At 44.9% G+C, this 24,877-nt stretch overlaps 1 protein-coding gene across 7 annotated transcripts in view; it reads right to left on the minus strand.

Annotated features, from left to right (window-relative positions):
- Positions 1–24,877, minus strand: part of LOC109520337 (receptor-type tyrosine-protein phosphatase delta-like) — a 227,093-nt gene that overhangs the window by 24,718 nt on the left and 177,498 nt on the right. The window lies entirely within an intron of this gene.

The raw sequence follows: 24,877 nt of genomic DNA on the forward strand, positions 1-24,877 counted from the left end.
CCGTCGCCGTAACGTCTATAAGAAAACTATTCCAACTGCATATCTATTTGTGTATTTCCCTGCACTTTTGTACGCGACACTGACGTACTGGAGTTTAAACACATCCTACTGAGGCAAGTATGGCAACGGTATTTTCTTCATGCGCATCACCAGCGCATCAGGTGACACCATAGTCCGAAATTTCAGCCAATCCAATGCCATTTTGCTGGAAAAAAAATGCACATCATGAAGAATAAAATCTGGGAAAGGAAGCCCAAACAGAAAACAGTCAAATTAAAGCCGTGAGCAGTGATGAGTGGGGCCCTTCTTCTGGACTATAATGTCACTCCTCTGTATAATCCTCCTCATGTTTCAAGGTGAGTATCAGTCGTACAGAATCTTAAGGACTAGTTGGCCTTTTCAAGGACTGCTAGAAAAATGACTCCAAAAAGTCCGCTTTGGAACATTTTCTGTGTTGTTGCAACTGTTTTTTTTTTTTGCAGAGGTGGGGGGGGGGGGGGGGTTGCCAGTGGTCCTAGAAATAATCGCGAGCCAGGCACAGTTCAGTTGTATTTCACTAAGCTTAATACATTTGCATTTCAACTTTTTTTGGGGGGTGGGGGTGGAGGGTGCAGTGTTTATGTATTTTTTGTTTTTTGAAATGAATCATTACATAAGTACCGTTTCTTATTTTCCCCATCCTGTATTTCAGTCTCAGGTGGTATTTTAGAGCAAAGTACTTTACAAGGTGGCACTCTCTGTAAAATCCGAGAACCACTGCTCTCGTAAATGTGGTTCAAATTTTGTTGCAATGGGGGGCGGGGGGGGGGGGATCTCACGGACAAGTTGTCAGACAAGTCTTTGAAGGATGGAAATTGACTTCCTGTCAATCTATCATTCCTTGAGACTTTTTTGGTATTCATGATGTCGCAAGCACCCACCAAAAATCACGTAGCAAAATGAAACAGGCTCCGGGGACTGAACTGTTCTGCTACCGAACCAGTTAATAGATTACGCCTTCAAAACCTGACATTCGTTTGGCCTCGAAATAACACCGATAAAACAATGTCAGTTGGATGCTCGTGTCTCGATGAAAAATGGAATTCTTTCATACGACACAAATGTCAAAACTTTCCCCACAGATGCAAAACAAATGTTGAGCTCTTTCCAGTGGTTGCGCCCTCGCTGTGTGTGTGTGTGTGTGCGCGCGCGTGTGTGTGTATGTGTGTGTGCGCACGTGTGTGTGACTGGCTCATTCAGGCTGGACCGACCTCAGTGTCGGTTTGGGCTGACAGACCACAAGGCGTGTGGTACAAGTGCATGTTCCACTCAGGCCAAAACGGCCACGACTGCTCACCACCGGCATGTCGAAGAGAGCACATTCGGCACGCCAGCTCATCAACAGTCTGTCGGTTTGTCGGTTGAACACACACACACAAAAAAAAAAAAGAAAATGTGACGAGGGAGCGTCCGTTATGGAAAACATCAGCAATCCTCCCCCTTCTTGTCTTGAGCTGATAAGGACCACAATCACGTCGAAGACGAGCAACAAACACACGCGCACGCACGGCCGCCCGCCCGCACACACACTCCACTCCACCCTTTTCTAATTAACACTGTGCATGTTGTCTGGCTTTGTTTAATAATGCACGATCGCTATCAACCTTTTGAATAGAGGCAGCACTGAATGGGAACACAATAACACCACCGGGGGGAAGAAAGACAACATTGTGGGGGCTTCTTTTTTTTTCTCCCTCTTTCTCTGTATTGTCACCGATGTTCGATGGGAAGCATCGGTGGCAGCGCAGAGTGCAAAGCTCACTTTTTAAAGAGCGTTGCACGCTTTGGATGAGACACCTCGTTTTCAGTCAACTTTTGTTCCACTTGAATTCTTTTATTTTTGTTATTTAGGGGAGTGGGGAGGGGTGGAAGGCTTTGACAACTGAAGTGTAAGGATTGGTTGTTGTCATTATTATGATGATGTACATTGAACGTATTTGCAAACATTCGCCATAAATACACCACATGTCCATCCATCCATTCATCCATTTTCCGATCCGCTTCATCCTCACAAGGGTCGCGGGGGGTGCTGTAGCCTATCCCAGCCGTCTTCGGGCAGTAGGCGGGGGACATCCTGAAACGGTTGGTGGCCAATCGCAGGGCACACAGAGACGAACAACCAACCGCGCTCATACTCACACCTCAGGACAATTCAAAGTGTTCAATTAACCTGCCATGCATGTTTTTGGAATGTGAGAGGAAACCAGACTACCCGGAGAAAACCCACGCACGAAGGCCGGAGCTGGGATCGAACCCATGCCCTCTGCACTGTGACCGCCTGCACCACATGTAACATCTAAATATTTGTATGCGGAATTTTAAATGAAATCCGATTTTTTTTAACAATACATAATAATAATTTTACATGTTTTCTCCTTCCTGCTCCTTTTTGAACATTCAATATGTAAATTTATGGACTTTTTATTTTAATTTCAATTAGATTTCGATTGTTTTGAGTTCATGGTTCATGTTCCAGCTCAAGATTTCAATCAATCAGTTGGAAATTCATTCCATTAGCGGTGCAAATATGAATAGTGTACCGTATTTTCCAGACTATAAGGTGCTTCGGAGTACAAGGCACGCCTTCAATGAATGGTCTATTTTAAGACTGTTGTCATGTAGAGGGCTCACCGCATTATAAGGTGCAAGGAATAGAAGCTAGGATAGTGGCTACGGTTGCGTTATGCATCCACTAGATGGAGCTACACTAAAGGGAATACAATACAGCTTTATTTATAAGAGCTTTCACAACCGCTGCAGCTGTCACAAAGCACTTGACAGAACATTTAGAAGACTACGCCCAAGAAATCCGAATATTGATCCACATATAAGGCGCATCGGATTGTAAGGCGCATTGTCGGATTTTGAGGAAATTGAATGCTTTTAGGTGCGCCTTATAGTGCGTAAAATACAGTCATCGACAACTCATCTCTTTTCTAAATTCATCTATTCAACTATTTTGATCATCGATGCAAAGCTAGATGCCAGCAAGTTCAAGTCGAAATCCTGACAAGTGCCAGCAGATGATTGACTGGACTTATTTTTTTCCTTCCCACACTCACAAACGAGGCTTCTTTTATGATGCCCTGATATTGCTTCTCCCGCCACGAGATGCTCTGCAGGAGGCTAATTGGGTCTAATGACCTTTGCCAGTGTGATAATTGCTCGAAAGGCACCTGCTGATACTGAAGGACCTGCAATGGACCGCGAGATACGTCAAAGGGTCGGCTCATGCTTTTTCTTTGGCTTTGGGCGTGATACCAGAGTGCTTGATTCACTTTTTTACATTTTTTTGGACTCTTCCGGCTGTGATGACAACAGCGCGGGTGCTCAAAGTTGGTTCTCTTTGATTGAAAGAGCCAAATTGAACATAACCCGCATCTGACAACACAAAAATCGATAGTACAACAGGATAGTAGAACTCATTGAAATTGGGCAAACATACAAGAGGCTGAGCACCACTGCGTTTGTTTCGGGAGCAGCCTCGTGTCCCAGGTGGGACCTCTTGTTTGTTTTTATTTTCTCCAGCATCTCCTTGACTTTTTTTCCCCCACTCTCTCTTCGGCGGCAGCTGTTGGCTTCAGATGGATGGTCACGAAAAGAGCAAGACCCTGACCTGCCGAGGGTTGACTGATGATGCACTGGTGCACTATAGCACACAAGGTTACAACACTATTAGGTAAGCTTTTGGGACACCGAAGGGATGGAGGAAGAGGGGGGAATTTTACCAAAGTATTTCATCTTTGTCTACGTGCTGGAATCATCCGCACTGACCTTGATGGCGCTCCGCAATGGCCGCAGCTAACGCCTTTTCAATGGCCGATGATGGCGGGCGCTGAATGATTGGCAGCGACGTTATGTTATAGCTTGTCGGCGCATTGCAAAGAGTCACGCTCGACCTTGCGTGTCAGCATGAGTACAAGCAAAGGGGGGGGGGTGTTACAAACAAACAAAAATAAATAAACAAAATGCGTTATCATGCAAACAGGCTGCTGCTGGAGGAGTCCATTGTGTCGTGTGCAGAGAGTGTGTCAGGATTTGGGGTGGGGCGGGGGGGGGGGGAAAAACGTTAGGGATGGCAGTCAACCTGCAACGGCTGGGATTAGATTTACGCTGCGTGAATTTAGGGGGCGGGAATCTGTCTAAATCATGTTACGTATTATGAAGCGGGTAGAGGAGTGGGGAACAAAGGGGTGCAAATTAAATGGATAAGTGAAACAACGAGGCGAGGGAGGGGCACTAACGAGGAGGAGGTGAGGGAGGGGGGGAAAAAAATACCAGGACAAAAATACATCAGCTGCAGTGTCTGTGCTCCCTGAAAAAGGTTTTTCACTCAGTGAAGTTAAAATGCATGACTTAAAAAAAATAAATAAATCAATCGGAATTGACACGTTTGTGTTCCGACGAATGGATCTGAATAATAATAATTTTTGGATGAATGCTAGCACCTACTGTGCTAATGTATTCTAGTATTGGTCATTGTGGTGGTACTTAGTGTAAAAAGTTTCAGAAATACTGAGCGAGACAAACGAATGAGAGCAATGCAGCATTTCAATATATGATTAATAAAAAAAATAAAAAAAAAAAAACTTTTTAAAAATCTAAAATACAAGAAAAGGGGGCGATTCATGAAGAGGTGAGGAGGGGGGAAATGTCAGGGTATAATTTGATTCTGGTTATGTTTTCTGCAATTATCCATTCAAATCGATGTGTCCTAGTTATTAATAATCTGATATGACACATGAGATGTGAATCTGGACCAGATTCAGATTCATTTTTGTTGTGACCAGGCCTCAAGAAAAAAAAAAACAACCAAAAAAAAAAAAAAACTGAAAGCAATACCGTCTTTAAAACAACAAAATAATAAAAATAAATAAAAGATGGAGAAAAATGTCACCAAATTGTCTCCATAAACATCCAGTTGAGCTATTTAGTCAAAACACCTTGGCGGATGTTGAACCGCTCAATTTTGACTGACAGATATGCAGCCGAATGATGCGAAGGAGAAATGAGGAGCCTTTTTCAGTCTGACGTGGCGCACATCTCCAATAACCACCGTGATCAGCCGAGCTTCTGGACGGCTCTTGATTGTGCAGATGTGCCTCATGTCTCGGCCCGTGCCCTTCATTGGCACACACACTCACACAACAACCAAATAACAGTATGCGCAGGGTGCATGCAAGCATAGCCGTTCCGCCACACGCTTCGAGCGCTTCCAACCCCCGAACTCCAACACAGTAGCGCGTCTGTTTCGGGATGAATGATCTCGCTTCCGTGAGCCGGCGAGAGGACGGCGGGGAGGGAGGAAGGCAGAGCCGAGAGGCCTCCGACGGACAAAAGCAGCGGGGCGGCGCAGCGGCATTTAAAACAACTGGATGACGAGGATTAAAAACACTTTTTTTCTTTTCTCTTTGTAAAACAATTGAACGCGGCTGGTGACATTTTAGTGCCTTCTGAAGTGCGGCCAAGCTGTTTGCTATGTAAATGCGCAACTGAGGACGACGCGAAGGAGGCGCCGAGGTGATTCAGGGGCCGAAGCGCTATATTCAGAGGGCAGCAAAATAATTAAAATGCCAAGTGTCTCCCATTATCTAAATGCTAATTTGCTTCGATGTACACCCTGAGCTAGAATGTTACGCCACATTACGGGGCGCCGAGGCAATGACGGCGGTTCAAGCTGCCTTCAATTACACACGCCGCACAATGCGATCGCGTCGCTGAAGGCGATGCGCTGGATGTTTTCGTTTTTGCTGTGAGGTTCGACATGCGTCACTTTGTATTCAGCAAACCACCGATATTTGGACAAATTAATCATGTTGTGTTTTACTTTTCAAGGACAAACCTCTTAATTGTTCTATCTGCCCCCCCACCCCCCATGTAAATATAAAGTACTGTACCTATCAGTGGAATAGACCTAGTTGAATTTAATTTTATCTAAAAACAACAAAATTGAAATCTCAACACCCCCCTCCACCACCCCCTCAAATATATTTAAAAAATGGAGGAATAAAAGTTTCCCTCCCATTTTTTAAAATTTTAGATTTGAATGCTACAAATCCTCGACTAGATTTTTTTTTTTAAATTTGTCTCTCTGTGGAATGGACCTATTCAGTTGCATAATACATGGAAATTAAAAAAAAAAAATCCAACTCAAAAAGATTTGTCATTTGATGAATGAGTGTTGTTTCTCAATAAAATAAAACATAAAATGGAATCAAATGCCAATCCATAGAATGGATCTATTCATTTCTATACAACAGAAAAATGTAAAACCCTTCCCCAAATAGAATCAGTATCAGAATAGCTTTATCGTCATTGTAGCACAAGATGTAATGAAATAGAACACACACAACGACATAGAAAAACAACGACCAACAGGGGGACACAGAACGGAAGTCCGCCAGGTCACCTTGCGGAGCACCCCGTCTTTGCAGATGAAAAGAATGACATGAGGGAGTGGGAGGGAAAAACAACAACCCCAGTCTAAGCTCCTGTAAAGGGAGCAGAGTATGGATTTTTTTTTGGGGTGGGGGGGGGGTGGGGACTCAGCAAACAGGCACACGTTAATACACGACATGCAGACAAGCTAACGCATGTGGAAATGGGGTGGGGAGTGTCAGGGTGGAGCATTACGGTCCACTTGCAGTGGGCCAGCTTCGCACGACACAGGGCGTCACCACATACAATTCTACAGGTGCGCCATAATACTCAACTCAACTATATTTATAGAACAGCCACCACTGCATAAAATGTGCTGTACATGGAGCAAATATCATATAAACAACAATAAACAAAACAATAAATTAATAACAAAGACATGAGAAAGCACAAAAAGAGTCAAACGAAAAATCAAGTGTGAGTCATGTTGGAAAGGCGCTGGTAGAGAGTGTGTATTGCACAGGGGTGTGTGTACGTGAGTCTGTGAAACAACTTGTGAAACAATCACTGAACAAGTGATCCCCAAATTATTCAAGAAACAATGGCCATTCTGTACGATTCCATGCTAGCATTTTGGGAAAATGCCAGATTCATAGTCAGTCCCTGGATCCACTGAATTGGACTGCCCCAAAAGTGTGACAGTCACAGTGCCAATGGATTTAGAAAGGGATTTCAAAAAAACCTCCCCACATCACTTTTCCATGTTTTTGCGGCGCGATAAGAACCCCGAGTCAACATCCCGAAAGAGCACATGGAGAGCAATGCAAGCACGAGCTTATCAAAGCCCTTTTGCATGGAAATAAATCAGCGGCGGCAAACGTGAGGGTGGCAGGATGAAAATATGATTACAGATAGGAGATGCTTATTTGCTGACTACACAGATGCAGGTGCGTTTTGGTTGCTGTCGTTGTCCTTCCTATTTTATTTTCCATTGTGATAAGACTGCCAGAGGACACCCTTGGTGGGCGGGATGCCGGCGTTTAAAGTCCTTTAAATATTAAGCGTGAAAGTATTCTTCGCTGTGGCTCTACAGCTGATTAATAGATATTTGGACTGCCCTTGGGCTTTTTTTTTTTTTTTTTTAGCACTTCAAGGTTCCACCCAAGGCGAAATCAACTTGTGAGTAGATAAATTAACGCAGTCACTTCAAAGCGGCAAACCGTTGGGCGACATATTTTTGAATACTTCCGAAAACAGGATGAATCGGTTCAGGTTGGAGATTGAAATTCAAATGTCACCGCCACCCAAATGTCGGTGCAGGAAATCAAAAGCGTTGTGTGTAACCCGTTTGACATTTTCAAAAGATTTCATTTGCCTGCATCCACCGAAATGTCATAAATTACTGCCAGAAAAATGTTCCCAATTTTATCATGTTCATTGGTTCCACCAGACTTACTTGAGTTCTCCAGAGCCCCAAATTAAATTTGCACAAAAATAATACATTTAAAAAAAAAACTCCAGTGAAAATTACAAAAATTCACTGAGCCCTGACATTGTAGTCTACTAAATCAATTTCTTGTCAGTCCCCAACACCCCCAAAACCCCCGCCCCACCCTCACCCCCGGAAGACTCCCAATCCATGATTAAGGACTACGTTGTCAAGTTTGACGTGGCCTCGCTGGGAGTTGACAGCGGCCTTATCATTAAAAGGGGGGCCGCTCGCACCGCCGCTGAGGGGCCTGCACAAGTGTCATCAAAATGAGATAGGGCCCAGGAGCTGGGGGATTAGGCACTGCATAATTACCTTTTTAAAGCTCCTAATTGAGCATTTCATTAAGCGACACCAAGATTCGACCACTTGGAGGGAGGGAAAGAGAGGGAGAGTGAGAGAGAGAGAGTGAGAGAGAGAGAGAGAGAGAGAGAGAGAGAGAGAGAGAGAGTTTGGACATGCATCTGTTTGCATTTCAGCACGAGCAGCAGACTGTAACCTTGAATACAAGGGTTAGCTTATTAGCATGCGTGTCCCTGGCTTGTTTGGTTATTTATTTATTCATTGAGTTATGAGCTTATGAAGCACTTACAGTGTTTGTCAGCAATGTGCTGATCTTGATTGGCTTATTCAATGCGGGTAAAAGGTCTGTATTGTGATGAGCATATGATATATATATACTGTATATTTTTTGTCAAATGCATTTAACACCAGATGTATTAGATGAATGACATCTGTGAAAAGAGTTCTTTTATTGGTGCAGCGCTGAAGGAGTTTTTGCATTTTTTGTCATTTCGTTGCCAGAGCTTGGTTTGGTCGAAGAGGAGATAAACCATGTGATAGTTTGCCCACAGTGGTAAATGGTCTGTCTACATTTATAAGCTGCTTTTCTGCCTCAACGGTAGCCGCTTTACAATATGGCCTCCCATTTGTTCATAAACATGGACAAGCAGACGCAGGACAGCGGGCCGGGCCATCTTGCAAGATGCCGGCCCGACCGTTGGGTGCCAGTGACAGATTAGCAGCGCAAACAATCCAGAGATTAATCAAACAGGTCGTTAACCGGATTGGCTAAAGTGAAACAAAAGTAGTACAATGACATGTGCTGAGAAACAAATTGCGATGCCTGTCGTGAGAGCCACCGAACAAAAAAAGTGGGCTCCCGGTGACACAAGGGGCCCCTGTGGTCTTTTGTCACTGCAAACATTAAGAATGGCGACAACAATTAGAGCAAAATGATGACGCCAGATAGTTTCCCAATGACCCAACGCGTCCCAATTTCTGCACACGACCATACGGAGGATCACTGGGGACGTTGGCTTGTCTTGATTGCATTGCTCGCTAAAAGACCGGTATGTAAAGTGGCCTCTTTTTCTGGAGGGGGCTGGAAGTTGGGGAGACACCAGCTGCTATCTGTGAGAGATAAACTGTCCGGCCCTTCGGGGAAAAAAAAACAAAAAAAACCGACAGACATTTCGGTCTGGAATGCTGAAGATGCTTTGGGCTGGAACGACATGGAGCAGGGGACAAGACAGAGCGAGCGCTCTTTTGGGTTTTGCTACAATCTTCGCTACACAGTCAGAAATAATGCTATCCTACAAGGTCCAAGTTACCAAGTCATTGAAAACTGTTTGTGCTTTCAACTATAGTTGGTACTTCTATGTTCCTAAAATAGAAGGATTACCGGTAGCACCTTTAAGGACCAACCCCATTGTACTCCTCAAAGGTAGAGTCTTACATCTCTGTATTCCCATCCGAATGAGTTGCCCTATTTAACGACTATAGCAGGTTGGTCACACTTCCGATGCGGAAATCCATTCCCTTGTATAACTAGCAGTTACGCCAAGAGTTGCCCGTGAAATTTCCCTTTGACTGATCATTCCATAATTTATGGGCCCTCGCTTTGCAAATAATTCATCCTCTTGACTCTGCTTATCCGATCTGTCACACGAACACGACCACGTTTTACCCCCGCAGAAACGGCACGAGCTGGAATAGACAGGAACACGCTGATTGTCACCGTTCTAACGCCCTTTTTATTGTTCCTTCTTCCGCAGAAATGGTATGACAGCGATTCTGGCACGTTGACTGAAAGGCTAATTCGGTAGCCTCGGTGGTTCTGGCAGTCTCTCTGGGTGAACGGGGTGCCTCGTGGTAAAGCCCTATCTGGACCCATCTCGGACACGCTGCTATCGCCAAAATAAAGGACAATGGAAGGGGCGGGGCCAGGGGGTGGGGGGGATCTCGGAAGGAGTGGCTTCAGCATGCCGCAGAGAGGAAGTTCATCTTTATGTAATTATCTTGGGGGCCGTTACGCCGAGCCGAATAGCCGAGTGTTTATTGCGGCCTGGTCGCCATCCGCTTTACGAGCATCCTCTCGCGCACACCCATGCGGATGATTAACATTCACACGGCGACGAACACAAAACCCATATGAGGCCCGAGTGCCATAACAGCCCAATGAAATATATTCAGATTAGAAAGGTGTCGCATTACTCTCCAGTCAGATGATAAATACCCGGTTAGCGCCGTCATTAATCTTCTACGCCCCCTGACTCATTTTCTGCCCGCATAGGGAGCAGCGCAGTGCACAACTGTTGGGTTGGCGCTTTCTTTGCGGCGAGAGGTCAAGGGGGTTCGACCCAGCCGGACTTGTTTCCGTCCGTTCTTTGTTAGCGCAACATTTGAGCGCTAAAAGCGTTATTGACGTTCATTGTCGCTTCCCAGCCCCGACCCTTACGGCCAACCCGAGGAATCTCACTCTGCGTCCCCGGAAAAGATATTCATGAGATGTTTTGCTGATTGATTGAATGTCTGCTGTCGACAACGCGCCTATTTTTGTCCGGCGAGATTACAGAGATAAAGTTGGTCCGCCCGTCGATGCGCAGGAGGGCAACAACTGGGGAGGTTTCATCCTTCCCAAGGACCTCTGAGCTTTACCTTGTGTAAGCAGAGCCGATATAAACTATCGTTTTTCATTGCAAGGTGTCTGATTAGCTCTAAAGGGGGCCATAAAAACTGGATGCCATTGTTTGGGACTACGCTTGTTAAGCCGTGGCGATGAAAAACGACCCCGCGCATGCCTTGGAATATAAAATGATAGAAGGTATAATCAAGCACACATCCCAGGGCCAAATTGTCACGCTCACACAGTTATCTTGTGTTGAGCCAATTGTGATACCACATTTTTATGGAATCTCTCAGTCGCCCCCGATTGCTCCGCGCTCCATAAAATGCCGGCGAGTGGATCGGGGCTACTATAATGATGGCCCGGGACAGGAATAAACTTGTTTTACTGCCGCAAACAGAATGATGTGACCTGGAAAGGTTGTATTTTTTGCCGGGATAATGACTATATTTTAGAGTCAGGCCTCGGTGTGAACTTTAATTACTTGTCTGGGGCCACTGAGCTACACTGGTCTCGAGTACTTAGTAATAAAGTCCATATTGGTACCCTGTTTAATAAACCCGATGTGAATTTCGGGTAATCCCATCTTTGCAGACAATGCGGCGCCTCTATTTGGACATTGTGATTTACGCTGTTGACGTACATTTATTCTTCATCCAGTGTATGTACCAATGTAATGCTCTCAGTTGACTTATAATCACTGCAACACCCAAATCTCATGAATATGCAAAACCCCTCCATACATGGTGAGTGTCAAGTACTGAGTACCTAATTAATTTATCGGTAAAGTGGATCTAAAATTACAACTGTATTGACTCCAACAGCCACCCCCTGTATTTGTGAGATGCCAACTCGTCACAGTAAATGTCATCGCAGCCAATATCGGCACGGTATCAATGCAGTCATGAAAGATACATATATAAACCCAGGAATAGAATTTCAGATCTCCGGGTGCCACCGACTCTCTCGTAAAGCACTTCTACACAAGCTGAGAGGCTTTGTGAGATGTTGGGGGAAATAAAAGGGAAGCTGTAGAGGAGGATTTGTAGGGGTGTTACGGGAAGGCGTGCCTGCTGCCTTGTGTATTGTCTCCATTGCGAGCACCTCCCCGATCATTTTCAGTCGGCGTATCTCGCTGTGCCCGTGCTGGTCATTGACATGAGGCCACAGCATGCCGACTAACAGCTGGGAAATCTGTGCCCCCCCCCACCCCCTGTATTTGTGAGATGCCAACTCGTCACAGTAAATGTCATCGCAGCCAATATCGGCACGGTATCAATGCAGTCATGAAAGATACATATATAAACCCAGGAATAGAATTTCAGATCTCCGGGTGCCACCGACTCTCTCGTAAAGCACTTCTACACAAGCTGAGAGGCTTTGTGAGATGTTGGGGGAAATAAAAGGGAAGCTGTAGAGGAGGATTTGTAGGGGTGTTACGGGAAGGCGTGCCTGCTGCCTTGTGTATTGTCTCCATTGCGAGCACCTCCCCGATCATTTTCAGTCGGCGTATCTCGCTGTGCCCGTGCTGGTCATTGACATGAGGCCACAGCATGCCGACTAACAGCTGGGAAATCTGTGCCCCCCCCCCCGTACTGCCTTTGCACTCCTCCTCGCGCCGCCCATTCTTTCTCCCCCTCATCGGCCTAGCGGGGTCGGTGCGCCGGAGGCTAATAAAAGCAGTGGCTTTTGACTGCGAACAGCTGGGCTCCTGTGATCTTTCTCCGCGGAGCTTTTCTGACACTTGAGTCTGAGGACGGCGCGGGGAGAATTGGGATGAATTTGTGGTAGCAAAACGACACGCGCGCAGCAGTAAAACAGATGAATCAGTGGCTCTTCACAGTGGCCTAACCAACAAATCGATACAAAGTGTTTGAGATCTCAACGCAGGAGGAATACTGAGTGTTTCAACTCTGGAGTTCATTTGTTCCGATCATGTGACAAGAGCATTGAGGTCGCAAAGGGCCTGGTGTGCCTCTTTACAAAACATTCATGAAATAATGGGTTGTACTTCATAAATTTAAGCATTTAGGGTTTTTTTTCACGGTTTGGCCTTGGTTCGTGCGCATTCTTTTGGTCAAATCCAACGCCTCCAAGTTTGTGGGAAAAACTTGGGGAAGGCCCATTTGTGTTCCAGAGTGTGGTCTGCAAAAGCATGGGTGGAGTCTGGTGTGGACAAAGTGGACTGGCACTCGCTGAACACTGACGTAAATCCCGACTGAACACCAGGTTCCCAGAGACACCCGCAGAGATCTTGTGGGGAGTCTTCCCCGAAGTGTGCAAGCAAGTGCATAGTAATCCCGATGGGAAGTCCTAAAAATAAGGTCAGAGGCACGAAGAACCTTCATTACCTCCAACACTCGATTTTCTGACTTGAATATTCAGTGTGGTGCAGGGTTCCCACGTGGGACGTGCTAAGGGGCAACATGTAGAACTGCGCTGTGCTGTAGCAACACGTTTACTCTGAAAACAAATACCGTGCAGCTCCGCCTCTGGCTAGCAAATGTAATAACATAAATGATAATTCAGACGAGTTAAACTGTTTCGGGTACACGTTTCTACATCATTTATATAGTGCTTAATAAATGTAAATTGCACGTTTTTTATTTTTTGGGTGGGAGGTGGGGGCAGGGGGTTCTTGTAACTGGAGTACCCCGAAGAAAACCCACGCAGGTCCGATGAGCACATGCGAACTCCAGATAAGAAGGCCACAGCCCAGATTCGAACCCTGGACCTTTGTACTGTGAGGCGGATGTGCTAACCAAATGTACACCGTGCCGCCAATCATTCATTTTCTTTAAATTAATAATTAAAAAAAACTCTACATGTCTATTCCTACTTACACAAAATTGTATATTTAGCATTTTGTGCCCACACTGTACCACAATGTGACCCAAACCATCACTGTCAAACCAAGGTTGGTAGCCAGGTGTGATTTCTGGTTTACCATTACGCCCTCACTAAATTCTATTGGTCTTATGGGGACGTTTTGAAACATCCACAAGCGCAAAGGCGGTTGGGAATGGATATCCCTGTCACAGTGTTGGCTCGAAACGCCGAGCAGCGCAAGGGGGGTTGCAATGCGAGCGAGGCTGAGAATGTGCCAGACCAAAATAGCTGCACATATGACCGCGTCATGCCTGACCTACACTCTCTTATCATACCGTTGGATATCGTTTCTAATTGTATGTGTGTGTTGTACGAAGAGCCCAGATGCTCCCAGCTGGCCATTGCCCAGTGAGGCTAACACACCTAATTAGACTGCACATTCACGTGCAACATCCCCATCGCCGCCCCCGCTCCCTTTTCCAGTCCTGATTTTTTCCTAGGTGCAACATATGCCCCCAACCTCATGTATTATACAAGGCATACATGCCGACAGCTACGCAAACTTGGTACATCACGAGGGAGGCCGAGAGTGGGCATTAGATCAAACGGTGCACAAAGCAATGCAGCAAATGGAACTAAATGGTTGATTTTGATCTCAGTTGGTGGCTGAGTCGACAAAAGATAACGTGGGATTTGATCTACTTTGTGAAACATGAAACGACAAATTGCTGGCAACCTATTCACTGAGGCTTTTGTAATAAGCAGAGCGAAAATCCAAAGAAAAAGCAAAACAAATTAATTTTACGATGAGGGTCCTAATGAATGGAGATGTGTGGGTCAGGGCTGAAACAGAGCAAAAGATAAAGGTCACACTTGTTCCATACAAGAGAAAGGGGGAGGGGCGGGGGGGCAGACGGGGCAATGGCAAAGACAGATGTCAACACCGATAAGCATCTGGCGTGACGAGCTCCAACTCAGCTATCGCTTACTACTCGGAGCCCGGGGGCCGTGCGCTGCCAAGACGGCGCTCACGCCTCTCTGTGACGATCAGTGCCTCCGGAGATTCTGCAAAATGGCCGCCGCCTTGCCAGCACATTACAACGCGTCACTGGCTCGGCTCTTTTTTTTTTTTTTTTTTTCCCCCCCGAGGAAGGGCCCTGAGGAAGTGCCATCTGTGAGTGACAGCGGGACCTCGGCCATTTATTTAGAAGGCAGTAAACAAACTGCATTTTTTTTTTTTCAGGGAGGTTTGTATTATGTTGGCCGTCATGAGCAATATGAAACGACGTGATGTATATCATTTATCCATCTCCATTTATCTCAAGGAGTCTGTCATCTAAGCATCACTCAGGGCAAAATAAATCCTTATTTTCACATTTGATAGCAGGCCGGACACAAATCCAATACCCAGGAGAGCGCTCGGTCCTGCTTTAAGCATAACTGCTCACCAGATCAAAAAAAAAAAAAGAGAAGATCAATACCTAACCATTTACTATCATACTCAGGGGCCATTGATGATCTGTCAAGACATTTATTTCACAGTCTGAACAGCAGAGCGAAAAATCATTTTCCAAAGAACTTTCCCTGCATCCAAAACAAATAATGGCTAACTTAGTAAATAGCAAATCAATACAGTGTGCTTTATTGAGCTCACACGCTTGACTAGATCCTGGCACCTGGCCCATTTTCCGCTGTCGCCAGATACACTGTGTTCCCTCTGCTTTGTGTCAAGACGGCAAAAAATACAGTGCGCCCAGTTCATGTTGACTGTGTGACATGGAGGCAGGCGGTTTTCAGATTTTCGGGACAACAAGGCTCAGCACTACACCGATTCAACTGTCGACCATTCAGGAGCTCGGATCGGAATAGAAGCATCCGACACCCTCCGTCTGGGCTTGAATGGGCCAGTGGGTTGGCGCTTCCACATCCGACCCAGTTCCACCCTACTGTTTGACTCAAAGGGCCTGAACAAAATCAGTGCAAAAAAAATGACTTGGGAACCCGAATCCTCTCATGGCACGAATCCCGCTGAGACACAGCTTGTCATTGTAAAACAACGTCCTACCTTTGTACGCTTGACAGTGACGTGAACGAATGGGAACAGACATGGAGTATTTGAAGTCGTGCTTTGATTCATAAATATGCTCGTAATGTGTCTGCCATCACCGCAATTGCTGTCGGTCGTGTCGATCACCGTTACCTAGTATTACAGGTGGTGCAGGGTAGCATACCAGGAAGTTAGCATTTGCAAGTTCCCAGTCCAGGGAATAGTCTTCCTCTTGCCACACGTCAGAATAACAAATCAGATGTTGCGGCGTGAGTCAACATAGGTTTTGTATTTGTTCAAACAGCAGACTTTAATCTACCATGGATCTCGAACAGTGCCCTGTGGCTAACCATCGACCAGTCCAGGCTGTAGCCTGCCTTTCAACTTTCGGAAGCGGGAACAGGCTTTGGAATCCTAAGATAGAGTTGAAGTTTCATCAACTTCACCTGGGGGCTCCAATCCCAAATTCCAAAACTTAGCACCCTGAACCCATAGTCGGACCCGATCAAGAATGGTTCCCTCTTTCGCTCGCGCACAGATAAAAGCGGGGCATCCCGTCTCATTGACCCAATCAGGTACATCATTTAAGAACTACGCACGAGGGCCGCAACCCCCGTGTGTCGCCCGCAGGCCGACGGAGAAGGGATATTGATTGCCAATAAACTCATTAAGCTCTAAGAGGAGTTCCTCCTGAGACAGAACAATTTGTTTCCTGTCAAAACAAGAGGCGGGCAGTCGGGGTGCTTTCAACTTTTGAACTCGCTTTTGCAAGACAATCAAATCACTGAATGTCGATTTGTGGCAAACTATATTTCAATTCAGACCCGGCAAAGTGAGGTGAATGGGTATGATATTGAGGCTTCATACAAGCGCTGTCTTTGCGCAAGCATCCAGTATTATGACTATACTTGATTTTGTGCTCCGTTTGAAACACCCCAAGTTGCCACAAAATACTGTCATACAGTTACTTCCGTTAACGGGAATATGTTGACTGAGGGATAACGTCTTAACGGAGAGACACGCTTTGCATGTTGGGAAGAAGCTTAGTTTAGCCCGGGTTGTTCACGAATGAGTCTTTGCTGCACGTGCATGTAAACTTCCAATATACATTTTTGAAATGATCTGTAAGCCACTTAATGAGAAGGTTGCTGTGAGATGAGTTTGAAATGATTCTCAGGAGACTTTTTGGTTCGTGATTTGCACATTGTGCGTTCACAAATGCACTTTTTTTTCAGACTCTTTCATGAAAACGAAGGGAGCAATAGGTATGGTTCAAGCTCCTAATATAGACAATTACACTGCAAGGCACACCTAAGAGCATTCAATCTTCCCAAAAGCCGACAATGCGCCCGATAATCCGATGCGCCTAATATAAAGAGATTGTAACTCTCTCTACATTTTCCATTGAGTTGTTTCCCTGTTAGTGTGTTCTCCTATGCCATCTAGTGGTGATTGTTAGCAGGAAGGACACTAACTGACATGCACATTCGCCAACACACTCAAACAGACAACGACTTTGTGAGCTCTGCGCAGCCATGATGAAACGAAGATAATAGCAAAAGCATCGTTAACGTCTGACTCAACGAAGGAAGAAGGAGACAAGCAAGACTTCTAAGGATATTTAACCCCTTGTGGATGTGAACCCACAAGATTTGTGTGCCTTTTTTATTGAATCAATTGTCTTCATAACTTTTGACTTTGAATTATGAGTTTGTAATGCCATTTGTTTCATGTCCATGTTTGTGACCAGTTCACATCGCTTTGTTATGGCGACAGCGGTTGTGAAGGCTATTTATCGATAGATCCGCATTGTATTGTATTGTATTCCGTTTAGCGTAGCATCATCTAGTGGATGCATAGCACCACCACAGCCACGATTGCAGCTTCTATTCTATGTGCCTTATAATGCAGTTTGCCCTATATATGAAAACCGTTTTAAAATAGCCCATTCATTGAAGGTCCGCCTCATAATCCGAAGCGCCTTATAGTGCAGAAAATACGATACATAAGGCATATACGGTACTTGCATTTTTTTGGGATCCAAGACAACAATTGGTCCCTGTCCTCCATGAGAAGCCAGGGCGGTTATACTATGAATTGTATTTCTTACTCTTCTGTCGTACTTTATTCAAAGTTAGCGGATATGTCCGTGATTAACTGCCACGCCGATGCCCCTTTTGCACCCACATGGTCACCACAGTTCTTTTGAGCCTTCCAAAGACGGACATGCCGCCACACAAGACTTGTGTTCTCGCACCATTTGTGCCACCGTTTTGCTGGCCAGCGTTATCACTCTCCAAACCCTGCGGCGGCGCGCGGGTAAAAATGGGCTGAAATGTGTTACCGCGCGGTTAATCGAAAATAATGTCCGGCAATTTATAGATGGCGTCCTGGCTGCTACTGGATGTACTGATGCGGGAGATGGAATTTTAATGTATACGTTCCATCACTGGAGAGTAGATGTTTCGGGCAATAGCCAAACAGCACATGAATCCACGCAGGTCACATCATGTGGCACAAATAAAATGGGGCCACGTTTGGAAATCGGCACGTGTTGCAGTATGTGGTTGGACACCGTTTTGACAGCCATTTGATTTTCATCAGCGGGCCATGCTGATAATGAAATACAGAGGTAGGGAGCTCATGGATGTAAATGAAGGCCACGTGTGTGTTGACAATGCCCTGAAGGGTGGGGGGCTGAGATGTGTGTGTTTCCCTGGATAGACAAGAGCCCATCTTAATCTCTTCTGCTCTCTTACTGATCTCCTTGGGTGTTAAACATGTCAAATAGTTCCACATGGTCCAGATGCTTAACAGTCCCTTGGACTTGGCTTGTTACAAACCGACGTCACTTCTACCGCGCCACAAAAATACAAAAATAAACATCCCGCTTTCATGGAGGATGATAGAAATCAGATCGAAATTTTAAGTGAAACAGCTTTGAATGATGAATGACTTTTGGAAATTGTTGTTACTTCATCGTCGCACTAAATTCCAGCGCTGACTAAAACGTGACGGATTCGCAATGAAAAAAGTGGCTACGAGGGCACATTCATCATTGCTTGCACCCTCGATTTTATTTAATTAAAAAAAATCTATTTAAAATCAAATCTCGAAGCACCGAATGAAACATTTTATGAACGTTATTATTCGGGTTTTTTTCAACCCCATATTGCAAAGACAGACCAAGTCTGTTTCCAGGAATCGGACCATTACTTATCTTAATTGCGTTCTATTTGCCAGAGTGCAGGAAGAAAAAAAACTATTTTCCTCACATTATTGCGCGGCAAGCAGCATAAATCCATTTGTGCACCGCCATGTTGCAAAAGTTTGATTGAGCGATTGATTGTCTGACCTGATTTGGCTACCGATGCGCAATAAGAGCCACGGCAGCCGCGTTCTCTCGCGTTTTGTGTGAGAGTCCCGTGGAGCCGGATGGAACAGGTAAAGTCAAGGGTGCGTATCAGTGAGAACGAGCGAAGCAAGCAGATTTGACTCATCAGCTACGCTAAGAGCTTCTGATCTGCGCGTACGTTCAAAGCTCTGACTCATGCACCCCCCCACCCCCCCTCCTTCTGTTAAGTATTTTAATAGACTCGATCATTAAGCTCAGACTGTATTGTTAGCGTCCTCGGCTCGGAGCGCAAACACCCAATAACCTCCTTAAGGGTTTAAGAGGGCCAAATCAGCTGCACCTAATTTTCTTTTCAGTCGCTCGCTTGCCTTTCCCTTCCTGACGTCAGCGGCGTTAATGAAGACGGCGTCGCTCGGCGTCGTTACCGGGTTCCGCACAGCCGCTCTAAAGATTTTATTTCGGCGCTTCCCCCAGCTTGCTTTATTTCACGACGCCTTAATGAGAGTCGTTTGGAATAATAGGCTCCCATTGAACGGTGGCATCTGCATCCAGCTTTAAATGAGTGAACTAATTTCTAAAGATAATCGTCTCTCCCGCCGAGTTACTTTTTGGCAGAGATGGCGTCGATTTTTTTTTTTTTTAACTCAATGAATTTAACGATGTCAGAAATTACCTTGACAGAAGCTGAAACATTTGTTTTAGATTGTGGAATAAGCCATTAGACTCATAGCTGTGAAATATTAACTACAACAATACCGTCCGCCCAAAATTGGCTTTATTGCCCGCCCGGAAAGGTTTTTAAAAATTCAGCCTCTGAAGCTGTTTACCTGAGTAACATGACAATTGCTCGGTTTGTGAATCATCAGTAGAACCCATGCCTGAAATGAATCGACGCAACAAATCTGCCGCTTTGGTTAAAAGAATTTATTTGAGGCTAGTTTGGGATTATTTAAGAAGTCATCCAAAGAGAACTTGTCCCGGAATTTTGTCCAACTGCTTTCAAGTTTGAAAAACATATTGTTTGATTTTTTTTTTTTTTTCATGACTCGTCATAAAACACAAATCCAATGAGTTGAAATTTTAGCACCCAAATCCAACTCCCGTAGGGACATGAATATTCATTGGTAGTTCTCTATTGAAGAGACCCACAAAAAAGCCTCAAAAAGCCATGAGAGAAAAGACCCGGGATGGTTGCCATTTTGTTTTGAAGTGATCATGTTCGGCTTATTTTGACCATTTCCAGAAGTCCCGCAAAGAGATTTTGTCTAGTTTATCGCAAATATGAAAGCCATATTCAAATGCTAACTGACGAAACATGAGTTTTTTTGGGGTTTTTTTTTCATGGCAGCGTAATTTGCTGACTTCCCATAAAATGGGAAACTAATCATGCAACTCGTGCCCACAACTTTCTTTTTTACCATTCAACTCCGACTGATACTTCCGATTCAGTTTTCATGTAAATATTTGATTCTTGGGCTCCGAGATAAAAACTCCCAACGACATTAAAACACATAGCTCTCCTTCATCTGTTCCTATAGGCCTGCCATCAGCCCCATTAGCATCACAAATAATCAGCCAAACTTTCATCCTCGCCTTCTTTAATTGATTGGAATATTCATCCTGCACTATGGCTTGAAAAACAACTACAAACAGAACAAAAAGGGATGGCTGGGTAATGATGCCCGCTGGGATTTTGATGGACTTTTCAGTTTCTTGGCTCTGATGTGTGTGTGTGTGTGTGTGTGTGTGTGTTATCAATGACGGCACAGTATCTGTGGCGTCATGTGATCGCTACAGATGGCAGATGATATAGGAACAAAAAAAAAAAAAAAAAAAAAAAAGGATAGGACAGGACGGGAAGTGAAGAACAGTACACACAAGGTATGCAGTAACAGCGAACATTAGCGTGGCTGAATTGCGGGACTTTGGAGGTTAATTCCCCGCTGCGGCATTACTGATGCTGGCAGCGAGGCAACAACATGGCCGCCAGCTTAGCTCGTCACAATGGACGGTCAGCAGGGCTTTCCAAATGACTGCAGAAGCTTTTTAAGACGGGATGAGACAACGGGAGGAAAAAGTGAGCTTAAGGTTGTTATTTTTTTTTTTATTCCCCTGCTTTGTTTTCTCAACAAACTTTGGAGGATTGCTCACGCGGAAAAGCGAGGCCACAATGACAAAGCTCGAGGCGCGTTTACGGCATGATCCATAATACTTTGCATTAGGGGTTCATATTTTAAAATAAGCGGAGGCAATTGAGTCTCATTTCCTTTTTTTTTTCCCCGCACCCGAGGCGAGCCATCAAATCTGAAAGTTTGTCTTTTCTCGCTAAAATTCTTCCTTTGACTTACAGCCAAAGAAGGAATATATTATAGACAATCAAATCCATCTTGCGAGTACTGCAATCACATCAATTCGAACGCGTTCATGGACTTATCGCCGGTTAGCGTCACTTTCACCAATCAAATGCTACTCTGAAGTGCATACGTCATCTGACTAACCAGTAAAATACGACATTTCTGGTTTACGGATCACGTGACCATATTTTTCAAGCTGAAGCTGGTTTGACTAAGCATCATGAAATTTGATAGGCATGCCAATCATGGGTAGGCCCAAAAAGTCTCAAAAGGCCTCGCCTGACGACACCAGGAATCAACGATGAACTTCTCTTCCACTAGAGGGCAGACCATCATTGGAAACGTAGCATATTGCGACGAGATTTTATAAAACATGAAGATCTTACAATTCAGCTGTAGATCGAAGAGTTTCTTTCGACAGCCCACATGTCGCATCGCACTGAGATGGACAGTTTGGTGACGGCGTGTTTCGGCTCGCTGGGCTTTGGTGCGTTAGGCGAGTTCAGATGGAAGTGTCATTCTCGTCAATTTTTAAATAGATCGTATTCCTTTCCGACTCGTACGTTTCGTATGTCTGCCCACATTCCTCACGTCAGTCGGCAACCTTACTCCCAAATCATTTGCTGCCTTGGGCCCTGGCATAACTTCGGCGCCCTCGCATTCCCAATCCCACGTACAAACTCTCCCTTTCCTTTTGGTCCGACGTTCCGGTGTCTGGTTACCGTGGAACTCGCGGAATGTTTCTTCAGGGTCCGTGGTCAAGTTGCAAGGCTTGCAAAGACAAGATAGCCAAGTAGGAAAGTCCGCATGGAGTTCCACTGGATTGAGGCCAACTGTACTTTTACGTTCCATGACGTCTGAAGATATATTTTATCGGAATGGGCTTCAACCAAGAGTAACCCAAGTGTGCATCGAAAAAAAAACCAACCCACGCTATCTTTAACTGTTGCCATCTTATCGCCTGGTAGATTTAGCAACACGAGGATCCAAATATAGTCCAGCGCAAAAGGCTAAATAATTGAACGAGACTGTCCTTTGGAAGCCCGAGATGACACACTGGCACAGTATAAATACGGTGGGCGTGTGGGGGGTTGGGGGAAGGGCGGGGGGTCGCACACTAAATGGAAATCACTGTTGTCTCGGTGTGATGCAACCTGATGAAACGCCTCCTAAAATATAAAACGAAACAAGAGAAAGCAAGCCACCCCGATATCACAGCCTTACATCCTCCATCAGCGATAGAGCATGCGCTCGCGCTGATTGGGATTTTATACTTCATACAGAGCAGTGATTCATTTACTAACGGGGCTCGATTCCAAGTCTTGGGAAGTTTCAACAGCGCCGGTCACATAAACGTCTATGAGTCGCTCATTTCTTTCCCACGCAGAGAGAGCTTCTGGAGTACCTCCTGGGGGGGACAACCGTTCGCTCTGCCAAATACATGCATGAAATTCCTGGGAGCAGACTCTGGCCCCCACAACCAAGCCATAGTATAAATAACTAATGAGCAACACAACCATCTCGACCGCTTTGGATGCGTTCAGGTCCTCGACTACATGATGTAGCAATGACAACGATTGTCATGCTTACTTTTTTTTTTTGATTCGGCGAAAGGCATGAGCCAGTTACCGGTTTCGGGATTCATGCGACCATTACCATTGTTGAAAATGTTTTACTTTTCAATAGGACTGGGTATTGCTAAGAACCTCCAAATTTACGATTGGGTTTCTGATTCTGTCCGTTGTCATTTGATTTGATATGGATTTGAATACTTTGATGTCATAGTAAGTTGAAATCCAGAGATAAAGGTCTGTGTAAACCGTGAAAAAGGTCCATCTAAATTTAATATTTCTTTCCTCTGGGAAATTCTGTAAAAGAAAAAAATAAAACAAAAAAAAAACTTTATTTTCGAAAGATTTTGAGATGCTGCACATTCTTTTTATGAGCTCGAAACAATTATATATATTTTTTTAGTTTGCTGTATAAAAAAAAAAAAAAAAAAATGAATTAAGTTTTACCCAGATCTGATCGGCTGGATCAGATCGGCAGATATTTGGCAATCTATGCAAAACTGGTGATCGGTTGCAATGTCCTAATTTGCCGATGAATCAATGACATCATTGATAGGATCCACAAAATCAGACATGACAGCAAACACAATCCGCTCGGGTCGTTCTGTGCTGCCAATGTGCGGAGTGGCTGTTGAGGTTCCTGATTGTATTGAGTTCTTTCGCCGCCAGTGGACCTTGTTTTGTGCACTCTCCAGTCCAAAATCCCCAACAATCACGTGTCCCAATACTTTTGCCCATATGGTGTAGATTCCGTTGGGAGAGCAGTTGCTTAAGGTTCGAGACAGAGGTGACTTGAACCATTTTTCCAGCTCCTTTTCGCACCGCGCCGTCTTCCCACCGCGGCCACCGCCACATGCCCACTTCCAAATGGCAGTCATTATACCGGACACAAAAAGTCATTTTAGTTCCGCCTGGCTTCTTCAAAGCAGTGCGCTATAATTACAGATTGAGTGGAGGGGGAACATGCTTGGGTTACATGGACTCCTGACGGTGCGCCGATGCAGGAATGCAAAATGAGAGCGGCAAATGAAGAAGAATCGAGAACAATCTGCGCTGCGGCGTGCTGAATTCCTCAGAGTTTATTTCGCACATTTTCCACTTCGGACCGTCTTCACAACTTGGCTGCAAGCGTTGAAGGCGCTGAAAGCCAAGTGGAGGACAGCTGTGAGAGCCTTCTGGAACGCATTGTTGAATGTCTGTATGCGCACCTTTAAAGTACAGTCAAACTCCTCTACAAGGAAACCTACATGGGCGAAAATACCCTAATGCGAAAATACCCTAATGTGAAAAAATGTTCATGCACAAAAGCCATTCCCACTTTTCTGCTCCCCCTATGACAAAAAGTCCCCCTGTTCCGTTATACGAAATCTTTTTCTCTGCTCTTGCCTCGCAATAAGATCCACTACAACGAAAACAAGCCTTCCGCAAAAGTCTAATCCGACCTCAGCATGCCACAGCGACCTCTGCTGCTTCGTTCAGAAACGGCTACAGCAACCATCACACTGGTTTACACATGCGCAGTTGTCCAGGAAGTATTTGTTATTGTTAATTTCAGACGCAGTACGAACGTTGCATTGCTAAAATGGCTACGAAACGGACCTTTGCAGACCAAGGAGTTAAGAAAAGAAAAGCATTCACGCTTGAAGACAGGATAAAAGTAATACAAATGAAAGATGGAGGAAGCAAAGTATAAGACATTATGCAAGAAATTGATGTAAGTGAAAGTGAATGCTGATTGTTTTTTTTCTTTCTACACTGGCTATTTGAAGTGTCAAATAAGTGTATGCTCATATTTATGAACTACGTATTGGAATGAAAATAAAGAGTACACACATACGTTTTGTGTGTGTGTGTGTGTGTGTGTGTGTGTGTGTGTGTGTGTTTACATCTGAGATAAAATTTGCTCT

This window comes from Hippocampus comes, unplaced genomic scaffold, assembly GCF_001891065.2.
Source record: "Hippocampus comes isolate QL1 unplaced genomic scaffold, H_comes_QL1_v1.1 scaffold143, whole genome shotgun sequence".
Classification (NCBI taxonomy): Eukaryota; Metazoa; Chordata; class Actinopteri; order Syngnathiformes; family Syngnathidae; genus Hippocampus; species Hippocampus comes.